Source organism: Zalophus californianus, chromosome 8 (genome assembly GCF_009762305.2).
Source record: "Zalophus californianus isolate mZalCal1 chromosome 8, mZalCal1.pri.v2, whole genome shotgun sequence".
In the NCBI taxonomy this organism is placed as follows: Eukaryota; Metazoa; Chordata; class Mammalia; order Carnivora; family Otariidae; genus Zalophus; species Zalophus californianus.
Genome location: NC_045602.1, coordinates 76,951,812 through 76,968,399, shown reverse-complemented (window position 1 = coordinate 76,968,399; position 16,588 = coordinate 76,951,812). Strand labels below are relative to the sequence as shown.

Here is a 16,588-nt window from a genome sequence, read left to right as displayed (position 1 = left end):
CAGGATCTTTTTTCTGCCTCTCATCACTTGCCCATACCAGTACCCCCAATCTATTATCATAGTGTTCTGTTGTTTGCTCTCCGGCTCTGGTCAACCAAACAGGGTGACCAACATCCCCACAGAGGCCCAGGAGACAATCGACCAGGCCCAGAGGCAACCTGGAGAAAAACACTGAGAGAGTGGTGCGTACTTTGTGGAGGTGGCTGCAGCTAACCTCCCAGGCGGGGAGCAGGTTCGGCGGGGGCGGCGGGGCGGGGGAATGCAGGTTCCCGGCGGAGTTACCAACTAGGTACAGTAGGCACAGTACCTAGAGCCCGCAAAAATGTTCACATTTTAAATTCTTTTGAAATCAGAAGAAAAAAATACAATAATCATGTTGTAACAATAAATGCTGCCTGGATTATATTTGTCTTTATTTTGCAGGAATAAAATGCCATTAATATTTTTTTTTTAAATGGAGGAAAGGGTCCACGAAGAAAAAAGTGCCTATAGGGCACCTTTGACCATAATTTGGCCCTAGGTACAGTGTGACCTTGTCTGGTTAAAAAAAAAAGAAAAGAAATGGATATCCAGGTATTTGTATGAGACCTCTTGATTTTAAATACTAGGAAGTAGTTTTACAATTAAACCAAACAAATATGTTGTGGCCCAACAAAACACGCGGGGCTTAGCAGGCACTCCCTCGAAGGTCCGGGCTATCGTCATGTCCCCGCAATGCCCGTGGCTTGACACGCTTGACATCCTTGCCTGCGCTCAGGATGGACGAGGGGCCGAGGGGAACCTCCGGGGCCAACCAGGCTCTGATGCTGAAGCCCCCGCCCTGTCCGGTTCCGGAGGCCCCGCCGGCTGAGGCCGCCCTCGGTACACCCCCGGCCCGGGCGCCGCCTGGCTGCCCCGCCGGACGGCTCCGCTGACTTCCAGGGCGGCGCGGGAGTCCAGGCCGGGGCCTCTCGCTCACTGGTCACGCGGGGCGCGGGCAGGGGGCGGCCGCCGGCGAAGTGCGGCCGGTGAGCCGAGGCCGCCCCGCTCGACCCCACCCCTCGGCCCGCGTCACCACCGCACCGAGGCCCGCCCGCCGCCCGCCCGGCTCCTCGCGGGGCCCGCTCTCGAAGGCGAAACTCTCGGTAGGACGCCGAAGGCGACGGCCGAGGCTCCTCCTCCCGCGCTGCTCGGCGAGGCGGGCTGCACTCTTTTCAACGCCCCAGTAGCCTGCCCGTGACGGCCCTGCCAACCGGCCCTTCGTCCCCGGGGGAGACCCTCGCAGGACTCCCCGCTCACTCCGCCGGGAGCCGTGGGGCCCGCAGCTGCCGGCGACTCGGGGCCCGGACCCAGCCCCGCGGAGCCACGAGCCACGAGTGCGCATGCTCCGCCGAGGCCCGCACCGGGCCTGGGTGAACCCTGATAGAGCCATCGCGAGGCCGGCTAAGCGGAGCTCCAGTGGCGCAATCGGTTAGCGCGCGGTACTTATACAGCAGTACATGCAGAGCAATGCCGAGGTTGTGAGTTCGAGCCTCACCTGGAGCACGACCCTTTTGGACATCCGCAGCCCCCTTTTATCTCCTTACTCAAAGGGGCGAGTTAGTCTCTCTTTAGCGTTCTCAGTTCCTGTCGCTGACTGCCTGTGTGCGCTTGTCGCTCCGCCGCAGGCAGGCTGCCGCTCGCCCTGGAGCTTCTTACCCGCAATGCGAGCTACTTGTTGCCCCCACGCACCATCCAGCCCCTCGAATCTGGACTTCTGCATACTGCTTCCTCCTACTTCTCTTCCCAGGCGTTTCCTTTAACGGCATCCAGTCGCCAGCCACAGTACCGGCTCTGAGGAAGGGAGATCCCGGGGCGCCGCACTGGGCATCGAGGTCGAAAATCTACCGGGCGTGCCCCAGCTCCCGGCGCCGGGACGAGGTCCGGCTTCCCGTCCACGGCCCCTAGCCCACGGTTAGGTGGGGCGTGGCGCGGCGCTTTGTGGGTGCCCGGTCGCGAGCCGGGGAGCTCCCCCGGGAGCTGGGGCCAGGGGCTCCGCGCAGGGCAGAAAGTGGAGCTGCTGCTCCCCTCCCTCCGAACTGCGGACACCCCGAGACCGCGGGCCCTTCTCCCCTCCCCAGGCACACAGGCCTCCCTGGGCCGACGTGCAGAGTTTGGGAAATGTGCACTGGGCGTTTCCCCTCGCCCCATTCTGCGCCTCCTCTCCCGGGTGTCAGTCTGCGGTGGTGCGATTCGCCGACGGACCTGAGAGCAGACGCCTTCTAGTGATGTTCGAGTGGCGGCTGTCCTTTCCTGCATGCCCCAAATGCTAGGTTCAGAAGTCCTCTCGGAGGGGTGGGGCGGGGAGAGACAGGCAATCTGTTTTTGCAGCCAGCACGGGAACACTTCCTCGGAAGCGTGGGGGCTGCTTTGCCATGGGTGGATGTGTGCCCCACATCCCCAGGAGGTGTGGGCGGAGCGGGGAACAAGTTTAGTAGGGTGACAGTCGTCCCAAACGCGTTCTCCCCAAAGAGTGGTTTCTCCTGTTTTTATGGACAGGATGGTAGTAAAATCCTGGGATGGAAAGACTACCTGGAGCGCTGAGAAGTAAGATCGAGAAGGCACAGAGAAAGTGGGTGGAGGGTGGAGTTCTGGTCTGTCTCCTCAGCTACTAACCCTAGCCCCAGATCCAGGATGGAGAGCCTCATGCCCAGTGAAATGTGAGAAAGTCTGCCCTCCTCACCTAACCCGAGGCCAGGCCCTCTCCCAGCTAGAGCCTTTTGCTCACAGGCTCATCCTTGGCAGATGGTGAGAAATCTAGCTCAGGCCTGGAGACAATAATCTATCCATTAATAATAATAATAATAATAATTAATAATAATAATAATAAAGTTTGCTTAAGTTAAAAAAACAGTTTTAAGAAATAATTCACATATCATTTTAAAGTGTACAATTCAGTGGATTTTAGTATATTCACCATGTAACCATCACTACGTTCAATTTTAGAACATTTTCAGCACCTCAGTAAGCAACCCCATATCCTCTAGCTGTCCCCACCCTAACTCCCCAGTTCGGCCCTAGGCAACCACTAATCTATTTTCAGTCTCTATACATTCCCCTACTGGGGACTTTCATATGAACACAATCATAGGACCTGTGGTCTTTTGTGACTGGCTTCTTTCCCTTAATGCTTTCACGATTCACCCATGTCCCACCCTGTATCATTACCTGATTTCTTTTTCTGGCTGATTAATATTCCATTGTATGGATTCTCTTCATTTTTGAACAATGGTGAAAAGGTTGGCATTTAAAAAACTTTTTGCCAAAAACTGTTTTTGTTAAAGATTTTATTTATTTGATAGAGACAGATAGTGGCAGAGATAGCGAGAGAGAGCACAAGCAGGGGGAGAGGCAAAGGGAGAGGGAGAAGCAGGCTCCCCGTGGAGCAGGGCCCTGGGATCATGACCTGAGCCGCAGGCAGATGCTTAATGGACCGAGTCACCCAGGCACCCCCAAAAACTATTTTTTAAAAGGGAACTAATTTTAAAATACACAAAGCGTAAAAATGATCAGCCTTGCCAAGTGAATGTTTCTGTCTGAGAGTACTCACTGCAAGAACTGGTCAGAAACTTCTGAGAGCTGAGCACAGAGCAGGTTCCCCACATGGACAGAAATAAATGAAGGTAAGATCATTCTGCCCAACTTCGCCTCCATGTCAGAATCCCTTCTACAAAACCCCAGCTCCTATTTGAAGATTTCTGGCATCAGAATGTGTTTTCTTCACAAGGCAACCCATTCCACTTCCTGTCAACTCTCAAGGCTAGAACTTTGCCTTAAATATTGTTTCTGTCCCTGTTGGGTATTGCTGGAGTGGTGGTGGTTTAGGGGCCTATTTTTCTGGTTAAATGGTGAGGTGGGAGGGAAGGAAGTGAAATGAGCTGCCCTTTCTCTGTTTACTCTAGAAATTCCCTGCTGGGAAATTAGTAGTGGGTTAGACACAAACAAATAGACTATTGGCAGATTTGTAGTCCAACATCTTAATGTGACATTGATTGGCTTTTTAAAGACTTTGAGAGGTGACAAAGATCAAGTCAGGATGTTATGGGAAAATGCCTTAAAAGCCAAACAGTACTATGCAGACAGGAGGAAAGGGCATTATTAACACCGTGATTGGTGGGTTAGGCCTGTGTATGATGTAGGGTGGCTTTAAGAAGGCAGATGTGTAAATACGAGGTGGATGAACTTGGAAGGGAGGGTGAAGTTATAGGTGAACAGTTGGAGATCTCTAGCAGGAGAGAAGCCTGACATACCCCAGGCGGACATTAGCTTTGTAATTACTTTGGATGAAGACAGGCTTATTGTGCATGATACAAATCTGGACGGGAGTGCAAATTCAATAGAATTTGGAGGACAAGTAGAGACAATCCAGAGACAAATGTTTCTGACAAATGACAATATGCAATTCGACAGAGATAATCGTGTGCCTGTGTTCAGTTCAGAGTTCAGTGTGGGGGTGCCTGGCTCGACAACCATTTGCATGTGAAGGATCTGGGGGTTTCAGATGTATGCAACCTCACTTGTCCCAGTGTGTGACCCAAATGGTAAAAATGTCAACAATTATTAATGCCTCATGGCACTGTATAATGCATTACATGCTGTGGTGTCAGAGATCACAGAACAGCAGTCTGTGGAACAAATCTAGCTTCCTGACAGGTTTTGTTTGGCTTTCTAGCACTGACCGGCCCAGCGTTCGAAACATTTTTAATCATTCGCCTACATCTTGGGAGATTTTACTGAAATCTCTAGATTTCAACTTTCTAATGAAAAATCGAGATGGTATCATTATTACACCTTGTAAGATTAATAATGCCCCTGCATCACCTAATTCCTAGTCCGTGTTCAGATTTCCACACTTATCCCTGAAAGGTATTTTTGCAGTTGGTTTGCTTGAATCATGATCCAAACAAAGTCCACCCATTGCATTTGACCGATATATCTCTTAAGTTTCTCTTAATGTATACCAATTCCCTTTCTCCCCACTCCCTTTTATGGTATTTATTTGTTGATCTGCAGAATTTCCCACAGAATTTGGCCAATTGCACCTTCAAGACACCCTATAACAAGCTCTTTGATCCCTCCTGACAATATGCTCTAGAAGCTTGATAATATTGATTCAATTTTTTTTTTGCAAAATTATATTCTAGGTGGTACTATGTACTATTGCATCATAGGAGAAAGTACATAACGTTCCACATTTCATGATGTTAATTTTATTGGTGACTTCAGATGTGGTCAATCTAATCCATCCATTATTAAATTCTGCATCAGCCTTTAACCTAATGGTTTCAGCAGCCATGGATGCTCTTTGTCTAGAGTTATCATTTTATTAAGGATTACACAATAGTGATTTTCTAATTCTATTATTCGTTCTGCATTTATGACTGTGATTCTAAGAAAAAAACCACCCCCCCTTTTTTTTCTATTGACTATTTGGTTTTCCTCAAGCACAATTCACTTTAGAAAAGCCTGGATAGTATTGTTTGATTCTTTTCCTTTTTCTACGAATCTTTAAGAATAATGAGTTGATACCCTCACAATTCCCAAAGGTGACCAATTAGTTTTTTATTTTACAGGGTTGTTTGGAACAATAGTTTACATACAATAAACTACGTAATGATGTTGAGTAGTCTTTTGAGTGCTTAGTAGACATTCGTATATCTTCTTTGTTGAATTGTCCATTCAAATCTTTTACCCCCCCTTTTTTTGTGTGTGTGGGGTTGTTTGTCTCATTATTTTTTTTTAAAGATTTTATTTATTTATTTGACAGAGAGAGACATAGCGAGAGCAGGAACACAAGCGGGGGGAGTGGGAGAGGGAGAAGCAGACTTCCTGCGGAGCAGGGAGCCCGATGTGGGACTCGATCCCAGGACCCTGAGATCCATGACCTGAGCCGAAGGCAGACGCTTAACGACTGAGCCACCCAGGCACCCTGTCTCATTATTTTTATTTATTTTTTTAGAGAAAGAGAGAGAGTGCACCCCTGCACGCTCGGGAGCTGGGGTGGGGGAGGGGCAGTAGGAGAGGGAGAGAGAATCTCAATGAGACTTCATGATGAGCACAGAGTGGGAGGCAGGGCTCAATCTCACAACCCTGAGATCATGACCTGAGCTGAAATCAAGAGTTAGACGCTTAACCAACTGAGCCACCAGGCACCCCTGTCTTTTAATTTTTGAGTTGCAGATCTAATTCCTTTATTGGATATATGCTTTGTAAATAATTTCTCCTAGTTTGTGGCTTGGGGTTTCTTCTTCTTCTTTTTTTTTTTTTTAAAGTAGGCTCCTTGCCCAAGATAGGGCTTGAACTCTACACCGTGAGATCAAGAGTCACAATGCTCCCCTGACTGAGCCAGCCACCTGCCTGTGTTTTCATTTTCTTAATGGAGTCTCTTCAAGAACAAACTTAAAGTTTTGATGAAATTCAATCTATACAATTTTTTCTATTATGGATGGTAGTTTTGGTGTCATATCTAAGAAATCTTTGCCTAATCTGAGATCACCAAGATTTTATTCTATGTTTTAGCTCTTAGATTTAGGAGTTAATTTTTGTGTATGATGTAAGTAGAGGTCTAATTCTGTGTGTGTGTGTGTGTGTGTGTGCATATGGATATTCAATTCTGGCACCATTTATTGATATATTTATATAATATATGATATATGTATATAACATATTATAATATATAATATATTATATTATCCTTTACTGATTGAATTGCTTTGGCACCTTGTCAAAAATGAATTGACCATGAAAATGTGTTGGTCTTTTGCTGGACTATCATTCTATTCTATTTGACCTATATATCAGTGTGATGTTATGATGACACCACAGTGTATTGGTTACTATAAGTTTGGAAACCAGACAGTGTAAATCCTCCAATTTTGTTCTTTTTCAAAACTGTTTAGGCCATTCTAGGTCCTTTACCTTTCCATATAAACTTTAGGATCAGCTTGCAATTTTCTATGAAAACGTTCTGGGATTTCTAAAAGAATTCCATTGAATTTGTTGATCAATTTGAGAATTATCTACTTAACAATATTGGGTCTTTGGATTCCATAAATAAGGTACAACTCCCCACTTATTTAGGCCTTTAATTTCTCTTTTTTTCCTCTCTTTCTTTCTTTCTTTCAAGATTTATTTGTTCATTTGAGAGAGAGAGAGAGCGAGAGCGGGGGCAGGGGAAGGGGCAGAGGGAGAGGGAGAGGGAGAGAGAAACTCAAGTAGACTCTGCACTGAGTGCAGAGCCCTGGCTCAATCTCATGATCCAGAGATCATGATCTGAGCTGAAACCAAGAGTTGGATGTTTAACCAACTGTGCCGCCCAGACACCCTTAGGCCTTTAATTTCTTTTAGCAATGTTTTGTAGTTTTCAGGGTGTAAGTCCTGTATTGTTTCTTTGTTAAATATTTGCCACAAGTCACTAGTGAAGCACTGTGGGTCTGCAGTTTTCTTTGTGGGAAGGTTTTTTTTTTAAACCCTATAAATTCAATTAATTTAGTAGATATGGGGTTATTCAAGTGATCTATTCTTTTTCTTTAAAGATTTTATTTATTTATTAATGAGAGACAGACAGAGAGAGAGAGAGAGAGAGAGGCAGAGGGAGAAGCAGGCTCCCAAGGAGCAGGGAGCCGGATGCGGGACTTGATCCCAGGACCCTGGGATCATGACCTGAGCTGAAGGCAGACGCTTAACCATCTGAGCCACCTAGGCGCCCTCAAGCGATCTGTTCTTGAGTGAGCTTTGGTATTTTGTGTTTTTCAAGAAATTTATCTTTTTGGTTAAATTTATTCAATTTAGGGGCGCCTGGGTGGCTCAGTCATTAAGCATCTACCTTCAGCTCAGGTCATGATCCCAGGGGCCTGCGATCGAGCCCCGCATCGGTCTCCCTCTCCCTCTCCCCCTGCTTGTGTTCCCTCTCTCATGTTCTCTCTCTGTCAAATAAATAAATAAAATCTTTAAAAAAAATGTGTTCAATTTATTGGCATGAAGTTATACATAATATTCCCTTCTTGTCTTTAGGATCTGTAGTGATGTCCTCGCAAGTTTCTGGTAATTTGTATCTTTTTTTATATGTCTTCCTGATCAGTCTAATAAGAGGTTTTTCACTTTCGTTTATCTTTTTCAAATATCCAGTTTTCAGTTTCATTTCATTTCAGTTTCATTTCACGTTCTCAATTGTTTTCCTGCTTTTCATTAGATTTTGATGTATGTGAAGAGAATGTGTATTGTGCTGTTGTCGGGCAGAGTGTTCTGTCAATGTCAATGATATCAAGTTGGTTTCTAGTGTTGCTCAAGGCTTCAATAGCTTTGATTTTCTCTCCACTTCTTCTGTCATTGAGAGAAGGGTGTGAAAATAACCAACTACAATCATGGATTTTTCTATTTCTCCTTTTAGCTCTGCCTTTTCCTGCTTTATTTTTTTGCAGCTCTGTTGTTGGCTGCATCAGTATTTAGGACTGTTTTTTTGCAGCTCTGTTTTTGGCTGCATCGGTATTTAGGACTGTTACGTTCTCATGATTCATTGGCCCAGCTATCACTGTTGACGCTTGATCTGTCTCATGTTTGGCCAGAGAAAGTGCCATAAAGTTGGCTCCTGGGTCTTTTTGACATAATCTTAGATCTTTGATAGTCTTCTTGTTCCCAGCATAACAAGATATTCCAGAATACATTTTGTATTTTTCTTTCTTCAATCCTGGAATTGGCTATTTCTCCTAGGAGTCTGGTTCTTTTTGCTGAGAAATGTTCTTATTTAGGAGACCACAATCTATGTGCTAGAATCGATTGTTGCTACTCTATGGTTATCGTATTTCAACGTCTTTTCAGTGGACAGAACTAGGAAATTCATATACTTTTTAAAAAGAGGAAAAGTCTGAGTTTATACTGATATTTCCATTTAAAATTACAAAATTTATGCCATTAAATTTTATACTTGGATGTCTTTTCTCTTGTTCTGAAAATATTAGTTCTTTACAACTCTTACATAATTACTTAATTTACTTCTTTGCTTTATCCTACTACACACACACACACACACACACACACACACACGTTTTGAAATAATATTATCGGGGTACCTGGGTGGCTCGGTTGGTTAAATATCCAACTCCTGATTTCAGCTCAGGTCATGATCTCAGGGTTGTGAGATGGAGCCCCGCATCGGGCTCCACTCTGGGCGTGGAGTCCGCTTAAGATTCTCTCTCTCTCTTGCCCTCTGCCCCTCCCATCCCCCTCATTGCATGCTCAATAAATAAATAAATAAATAAATAAATAAATAAATAAAAAGTAATGTTATCAATATTACTTCTAACAATCAGATTATTGATTGCAGTTTAAGATTCCTTTGTGATTCCTTTTGTCCTTAATTTATATTCCAAACGCAGCATTCAAAGTATTGTGTTTTTTTTTTTTTTTCTTTTGAAGTGTAATCGCCATTTATTTCTTTTCTGGAGAACAGCTTTTCTTCAGTCCTTAAGGACTTAGCTCCTTACATGGGCTTTGGTGGAAGTCGTGGGCAGCACGGGCAGGTCTAAATCGGGGTGGGGGTGTTCGGTCCTTCCGTGCTTCACGAGAGCGATTCCTGACTACCTTGCTGTGAATGGCACAACTCACACAATAATGTAGTTTCACATACAGCTTGGGAAGCACATAGGCGTCGAAGACGCTCGCTTCGGAAATGTCCCTGGCGGCGGCAGCCTCTACTATGTTCCGTATAACGAACTTCTTAATGGCCTTATCCTTGGGCACACAACGGGCGCAGTTGGTGCAACGAATAGGCTGCACGTGGCCGCGGCCCTTTTTGGCACGACCATTATTCCTTCTTTTCTTGGTCATCTTGGTAGCGAGACCCGAGAGCCAAAGTATTGTGTTTTAAAGTCAACGTAATTTTTCTGTTATGGCTTGATAAACAGTGAGGGCCATTTGATTCAGTTTGTTTTACATTTTTAGGGATTCTTTTCTTTTTCTTTTTCATTTATTTATCTAAAAAATTTACATGCTTCCAAAGTCAAAACTATAAAACAAGGTTTATTCAGAGAAGTCCGGCTTCTATCCTTGTCTGTTAGTCCTGTCTCCTCCTTCTTTCTATAGGTAATATTTTGAAAATTACTTTTTTGGTTATCCTTTTATTGTTTCTCTTAAAAAACATAGGCAAGGGGCGCCTGGGTGGCTCAGTCGTTAAGCGTCTGCCTGCGGCTCAGGGTCCTGGGATCGAGCCCCGCATCGGGTTCCCTGCTCGGCGGGGAGCCTGCCTCTCCCTCTCCCGCTCCCCCTGCTTGTGCTCCCTCTTCTGCTGTGTCTCTCTCTGTCAAATAAATAAAAAATAAAATCTTTAAAAAATATATAGGCAAATACGCACTTACGTTTGTGTTCCACTTCCTTTCCTTCTCATTCAAGAGCTGTCCTATCCCTCACTGATTTCACTAATGATATATTCTTTTTTTTCTTTCTTTCTTATTTTAAGTAGGCTCCACATCCGACGTGGGGCTTGGACTCAAGACCCTGCGATTGAGAATCATGTGCTTCACTGAGCCAGCCAGGCACCCCTCAGTAACAGCATATCTGAAGATCATTTTAATGTTGCAGCTAGAGCTCTTCCTCCTTCCTTAGTACGGCAGCCCGGTACTCTGCTCATGTGGCGTTCCACTCCTCTACTGATGAACCCTTGGGTGGTTTTTAGTCTTCTGGTTGCAGAGATAGTGCTGCAGTGAAGAAATTTGTTCACATTGCTTGGAATTTTTGGCCAGTATACTTTTAAGATAGATTCTGGATGTGGGATTTCTGGTCCAAGGGGTAGATATCTATCTATAAAATAAATACAATCATGTATATAATAATTTATATATAAGATATAATGTGATATATACTTTGTGATGTTATATAATGTTATATATAACATATAAGATATATATTCTATATCTATTTTATATACATGTGAAATTTTGCAGCTGTGTGGAATCACCGTTAAAGAGGGTTTCTGAGGCGGCAATCCATGGGCACGAGACCTCTAGAATCCACCTCCCGCAGGCAGTGGCTGAGGGGCCGTGTTGACCGAGGCTGGTGGGGCATGCACTTGTTCTTCAGTTCCAGGGAAGCCCCCACTGAGTGCCTTTCCCCCACAGCGATTTGAGGACCGGGCATTTCCTGGAGGCTCTGACATAAGGCATGGCCTGCTCGTCAGAGGTGTCCCAGCTTGCAGGGGTGGCCTGAAGGCAACTCCAGATTTAGCAGAAGCCCAGGAGACTCTCCACTCAGCCCTGCCTGGTGCTTCTGCCCTTGACTCTGTCCTGTTGCCTTCAGCATCACCTTCTAGCCTTATAATGTTTAAAGTCACTGAAAAATATTTTTACTTAACTGATTTTGTTCTGTCATAACCCTTTCGTTCCTTTACACACCCTTTTGTTAATGAGGATGTGCTTTCCCTTTAAAACTGTGATGCCACCTCTCCCTCTGTACTTCTTTTATTTTCCTCTGAGCCTTCTTTTAACCTTTTCTTCTGAATTTATTTTTATCTCATCTATTTTCTTCTTTTTTTTAAATTGTATTTTATTATGTTATGTTAGTCACCATACAGTACATCATTAGTTTTTGATGTAGTGTTCCATGATTCATTGTTTACGTATAACCCCCAGTGCTCCATGCAGAACGTGCCCCTCTTTAATACCCATCACCAGGCTAACCCATCCCCCCACCCTCCCTTTTCTTCTGCTTCTTAATGTAAATGGTAAAACGGGATTCTCTTTACGTGTTTTTATGCTCCTTGCTGGCTGGCTGGCCCCTTTCCTCCCTCCCTGAGTTCCCTGCCTTTCCCCATCAAGTCCTTGATTCAACAACCCCTGGCCTCAAGGATCCTGGGGACTAGATGCCCCTCCTACTCCCGTCACAAGGAGCCACCCATGAAGACTACTGGTGCAACTCCTAGGAATCTGGATCCTGGAGAAGAGCGGGCTGGAGAGGGATGTATGTGCTGCTTTCAAATATCGGTGAAAGGAGTCGATGTACTCACTATTGACCTAGAGGAAAGAATATGAACTTAGAACTACAGCCCAACGTGATGACGACAAGGAAGCACATTTATTTTTTAAAAGGATCAGCACCATTGAGAAATAGGGTGGGTTGGCTGGTGACGGAGTAAGTGTCCCAGCTGCACAAGTCATACAGCAGGACCTTGAGTCTTGCGTTGGTGGGGAGGGGGCTGAGACGTCCAAGATCTCTTTTGGCTATAGTTTCAGAAAAATAACACTGTGCAGTAGACCCCGTTCCCTTTTCTTCGGGTTACAACATACCATGCCCCTCAGCACCGCTGAGCACTCGGCCAGTCACGCTGAATCAGCCCAGCTGCACGCTGGTTGGTTCGGAGATGGGCATGTGACTCCGAGTGAGCCAATCAGAATTTCTATCTCGAGGTGGTTTTTGTTTTATTTTGTTTTGTTTTGTTTTGTTTTGTTTTGTTTTGAGAGAGAGAGGGAGAGCACACACAAGCAGCGGGGAGGGGCAGAGGGAGAAGCGGACTCCCAGCTGAGCAGGGAGCCCATGGGACTTGATTCCAGGACCCTGGGATCATGACCTGAGGTGAAGGCAGACCCTTAGCAGACTGAGCCACCCAGGCGCTCTTCTATCTGGAGTTATCTGGGAAGAGTCGTTTTCTCTTTCTGTTTAGAAACATAAAAAAATATAAATCCAGAGCTTCCTGCTGTCCCCAGAAGGTCTCTTTCTAGCAGGCATCCTCCTAGCTGAGGATTTGGCCTGGGAGAATGAAGGCTACATTTAATGAGACCTGGAGAAGAGATAAAGCGGTCTAGAAGTGTTTGTGTCTCAGATAAAATTAGCTTCACAAGTTCTCCTTCTGTGGTTTGATTGTGTGCGCCAGAAAAGTACCCCCTCCCCTTTTTAAAGAGTATTTTTAAGAAGTTTTATTTATTTGTTTGTTTATTTATTTATTTAAAGATTTTATTTATTTGACAGAGAGAGCAGGAGTGAGTGGGGGAGGAGCAGAGGAAGAGGGAGAGAGAGAATCCCAAGCAGACTTCACTGCTGAGTGGGGAGCCAGATGTGGGGTTCCATCCCATGACCGCGAGATCATAACCAAAGCGGAAACCAAGAGTCCCATGCTTAGCCAGCTGAGCCACACAGGTGCCCCCAAAAGTGCCCTTTTGCATTAGCCTGTCAGACTTGGGTTTCTGCCACTTGTAACAATGACTGATGCCATTGCTATTGTACAAAACATGATTTTACATTGATGGCCAATTTTTCAAATTTCTTAATAATGAGATTTCCTTTCAGAAAGAAAAGGCAGCATCCATTTCTAGCTGAACTAAAATTTACTGTAATCTTTCACACTATTAAGCTGGCCTGGGGATAGAGTTAATAGATGTTTCCCTGTGCCTTTGTACAAAGCCCAGCCCTATCAGCGCACCCATCTCCTCCAGTAGGATGACTCATTCAAAGCACAGCAGGGGAGCTTTCCCCTCCCAAACCTGCTCCTCCCGTAGTCTTTCCCATCCCACAAAATGTCTCTTTCATCCATTCACCTGGGTTCTAAGTGAAACACTGAGGAGGCAGCCTTCCCTGTGCCCCTTTGCTCCCCCATATCTAATCCACCAGCAAGTCTGTATCTCCCCCCATCACTGCTGTCCATCTGCACTTCCTGTCATCTCCTGCTTGGACTATTGCAGCAGTCTCTTAACTGACTCCCTACTTCCACTTCTTTTTTAAATTTTATTTTTAGTTTTAGATTTTATTTATTTCTTAGAGACATAGAGAGAGGTGAAGGACAGAGGGAGAAGCAAACTCCCTGCTGAGCAGGGACTCCGGGATCATGGCCTGAGCCAGAGGCCCTCCCTACTTCCACTTCTTATCCCTCTCCAGTCCCTTCTTTATACAGAAGCCCAAGTGAGCTTTCCTTTTACTTTTTAAAGATTTTTATTTTTTAAGTAACCTCTACACCCAGCATTGGGTTTGAACTCACAACCCTGAGATCAAGAGTCACACACTCCATTGCCTGAGCCGCCCAGCCCCCACCCCTCAAGCGAGTTTTTAATAACATGAATCACATCCTATCATTTTCTTGCTTAAAATCATTGACGGCTTTCCACTGCATGCAAAATAAAATGCAAAGGCCTACAGAGGTCCGGAAGGCCCCACATGCCTGAACTGGCCCCTGCACACCTCCCGATCCTCAGCTCCGGTAGCTCTGTCCCTGCTTGCTACGCTCTAGTCACTCTAGCCTTTCTATTCCTTGTTTCCGCCTCGGGGCTCTTCCTTCTCCTGGAACACCTTCGTCCAAATCTTGGGGTGGCTAGCTCCTTAACCTTCAGGGCTCAGTCAAATATCACCTTCTCAGAGATGCCTTTGAACGTGGCATGGTACTGTTTTACTCCCGTATACAGTATTTACTGCTATTTTCACTATCTAAAATTATTATGCTCACGCAAGTGGCAATTTTTCTTTCCCATCCTTAGGATGTACAGTCAGAGGCCAGGCCAACAAGTGCTCAACAAATCCTTAGAGAATGAACGGAAGGATCATAGAAGGGCAACACACGGGTGCAGTCTGTGGAGCTGAGTAGGAATGGGTCCCGCCGCTGCTGGTTTGCTTTGCAGATCCTGGTCCAGAGCCTGGTTTTTAGAAAGTTCTCTGGAGTCTTTCCAAGGTCCCGTCACTGCGTGTGTGTCACGTCTCAGGTGGCTTCCTGTCTAGTTGGCGAGTAGCGTTCCCACCAGGAGCCCAATAAGAAAACACAGAGAGTGCTGTGGTGGGGTGGCCACTGGTGTTCACAAGCATCACTGAGGGGAGAGTTACAATGCAGATTCCTGGGCCCAGCGAACTGGACTGTGAAGCAAGGTAAGGAGGGGGCGACCGACCCATCCAGGTTGGCCAGGGACATCCCCACCTTTAGCGCGGAAGGTCCCTCACTCTGAAGACCCCTGGACCCTGGCAAACCAGGCGGCTTGGTCATCCTAAATGAGATGTTTCCAAGAGACGCAAAGAGTGTTGGACGAAGTGGCTCAGAACGGTTTCTTGGAGCTGCTGAGGTAGAATCGTTTCCCATCCTAGACTCTGGGTTTTGATTGTCCCCTCAATCCTGCCTTTGAGTAAGTCCGGGTTCTCCAGGCGCCAAGCCCGGGCAGAAAGGAAAGGAAACCATCGTTTCTTGAGCCCCTGCGGAGAGCCAGCCCCTGCGGAGAGCCAGCCCCTGCTCTAGGGCCTTTGTTACCTAATATATTCCTTGGCAGCCTTTTTACTGCCCCCATTTTAGAGGCAGGACACTGAGGCTCACGAGGTTATGTAATTGCCTGAGCTCAGACATCTGCCGAACAGAGGACACGGGAGTACCCGGTCTCCCTGACACAGAAACCCAGGCCCTTTCTAGGTGTTTTGCTTTGTGTATGGGGGTGTGTGTGTCAGAGATGTGGCTAGGACTTCAGTTTGGCAGTTGGCCCTCAATCCTCAGGGACGGGGCTCTCCTGGGATCCAGGAGAAGGGAAGACCCTGAGGACTGGACAGTGGAATAGCTAAGGAAGAGGCCCCTGTGTAGGAAGGTTCTTTCGGCTGGCTCTGGCCTGGCTGCGCATGTGGCAGTTTACCACGAGGTGGCGCTGTGGCTCTGCCTTAGAAGGCTCCCCCCAGCACTCCCCTGGTGCAGAGCCAACCACAGGACCAGCCACTGAGCTTTATTTAATCTGCAGCCTACAGGCACCCTGGGGCCGGTCCGTAGCTTTCTGTCTTGCCCGGACTCTGGCAGGCCAAGAAGAGAGGGAAGAGAAGGTCAGGAGGTCGGTCAGGAGAGGAGGAGGCTTGGGCCAATGCAGAGTCTTGGCAGTGAGGGTGACCGGTGAGCACTGCTTTCAGGAGGAGGGTAGATGTTGCTGTTACTGGAACTAAGGGGTTTATAACACCGGCCCGAATCATCTCCCAGTGTGCACAAAACACATCAGGACAAGCGGACTCGCTCCATGGTGGGAGGGGGGTGTGGGGCTTGGGCTGAGAAGAGGCACCTTTTCTGTCCCACAGATTGTTTTGGCCAAGGGAACGCCTCGGCTGGAAGGGCTGGGAGGCCGAGATGGCCTGGGTGCCCCCAAGCTGGGGGCCTTCTGGGCCAGTCTGCCCCCTGCTGACCACAGGACATCCTCAGTGGGGGCCATCGAAACGGTCCCCAGCTGTCCTCCAGGAGCCCTCGCCATTGGGGAAAATGGCTTCGAGGACGCTGGCCCTTCGAGGACCCTCATCACCTATTTTGTATATAAGGAATTGGGCCGTCTAGATTCTCATCAAGAAACATTACCACAACAAGCTTTTCCCTCTTTTTCAAAGCCCACGCCAGCGCCAGGTGGTGACTTGCTGTGTATCAACTGCCTAACAGCGGGCTTGGCCTGCGTGCTGATGTTGGCATGTGACATGTGATGGTGTCTGCATGGGGGAGTTGAGCAAAGCTCACCGAGGGCAAGAGCAGAGCATCGCTGTGGCGAGTGGGAGAGCATCAGGAGGGCTTCAGGAAAGAGGGGTGCTTGGCAGTGAGACAGAAGCAAAGGGTGGGGGCTGCTTTACAATTTTGCCTTTCCCTGGTGTCCGGGCAGAGTGC

General features: G+C 46.8%; 1 long non-coding RNA gene, 1 other non-coding gene and 1 pseudogene across 3 annotated transcripts in view; 2 read left to right on the top strand and 1 right to left on the bottom strand.

Annotated features, from left to right (window-relative positions):
- Positions 1–16,588, top strand: part of LOC113938106 — a 40,079-nt gene that overhangs the window by 14,417 nt on the left and 9,074 nt on the right. The gene's annotated exons all lie outside the window — the stretch shown is intronic.
- Positions 1,432–1,524, top strand: TRNAI-UAU. Its single transcript is given in 2 exon segments — positions 1,432–1,469; positions 1,489–1,524. It is a non-coding gene; the product is annotated as a tRNA-Ile (tRNA).
- LOC113938105 lies at positions 9,497–9,860 on the bottom strand (annotated as a pseudogene).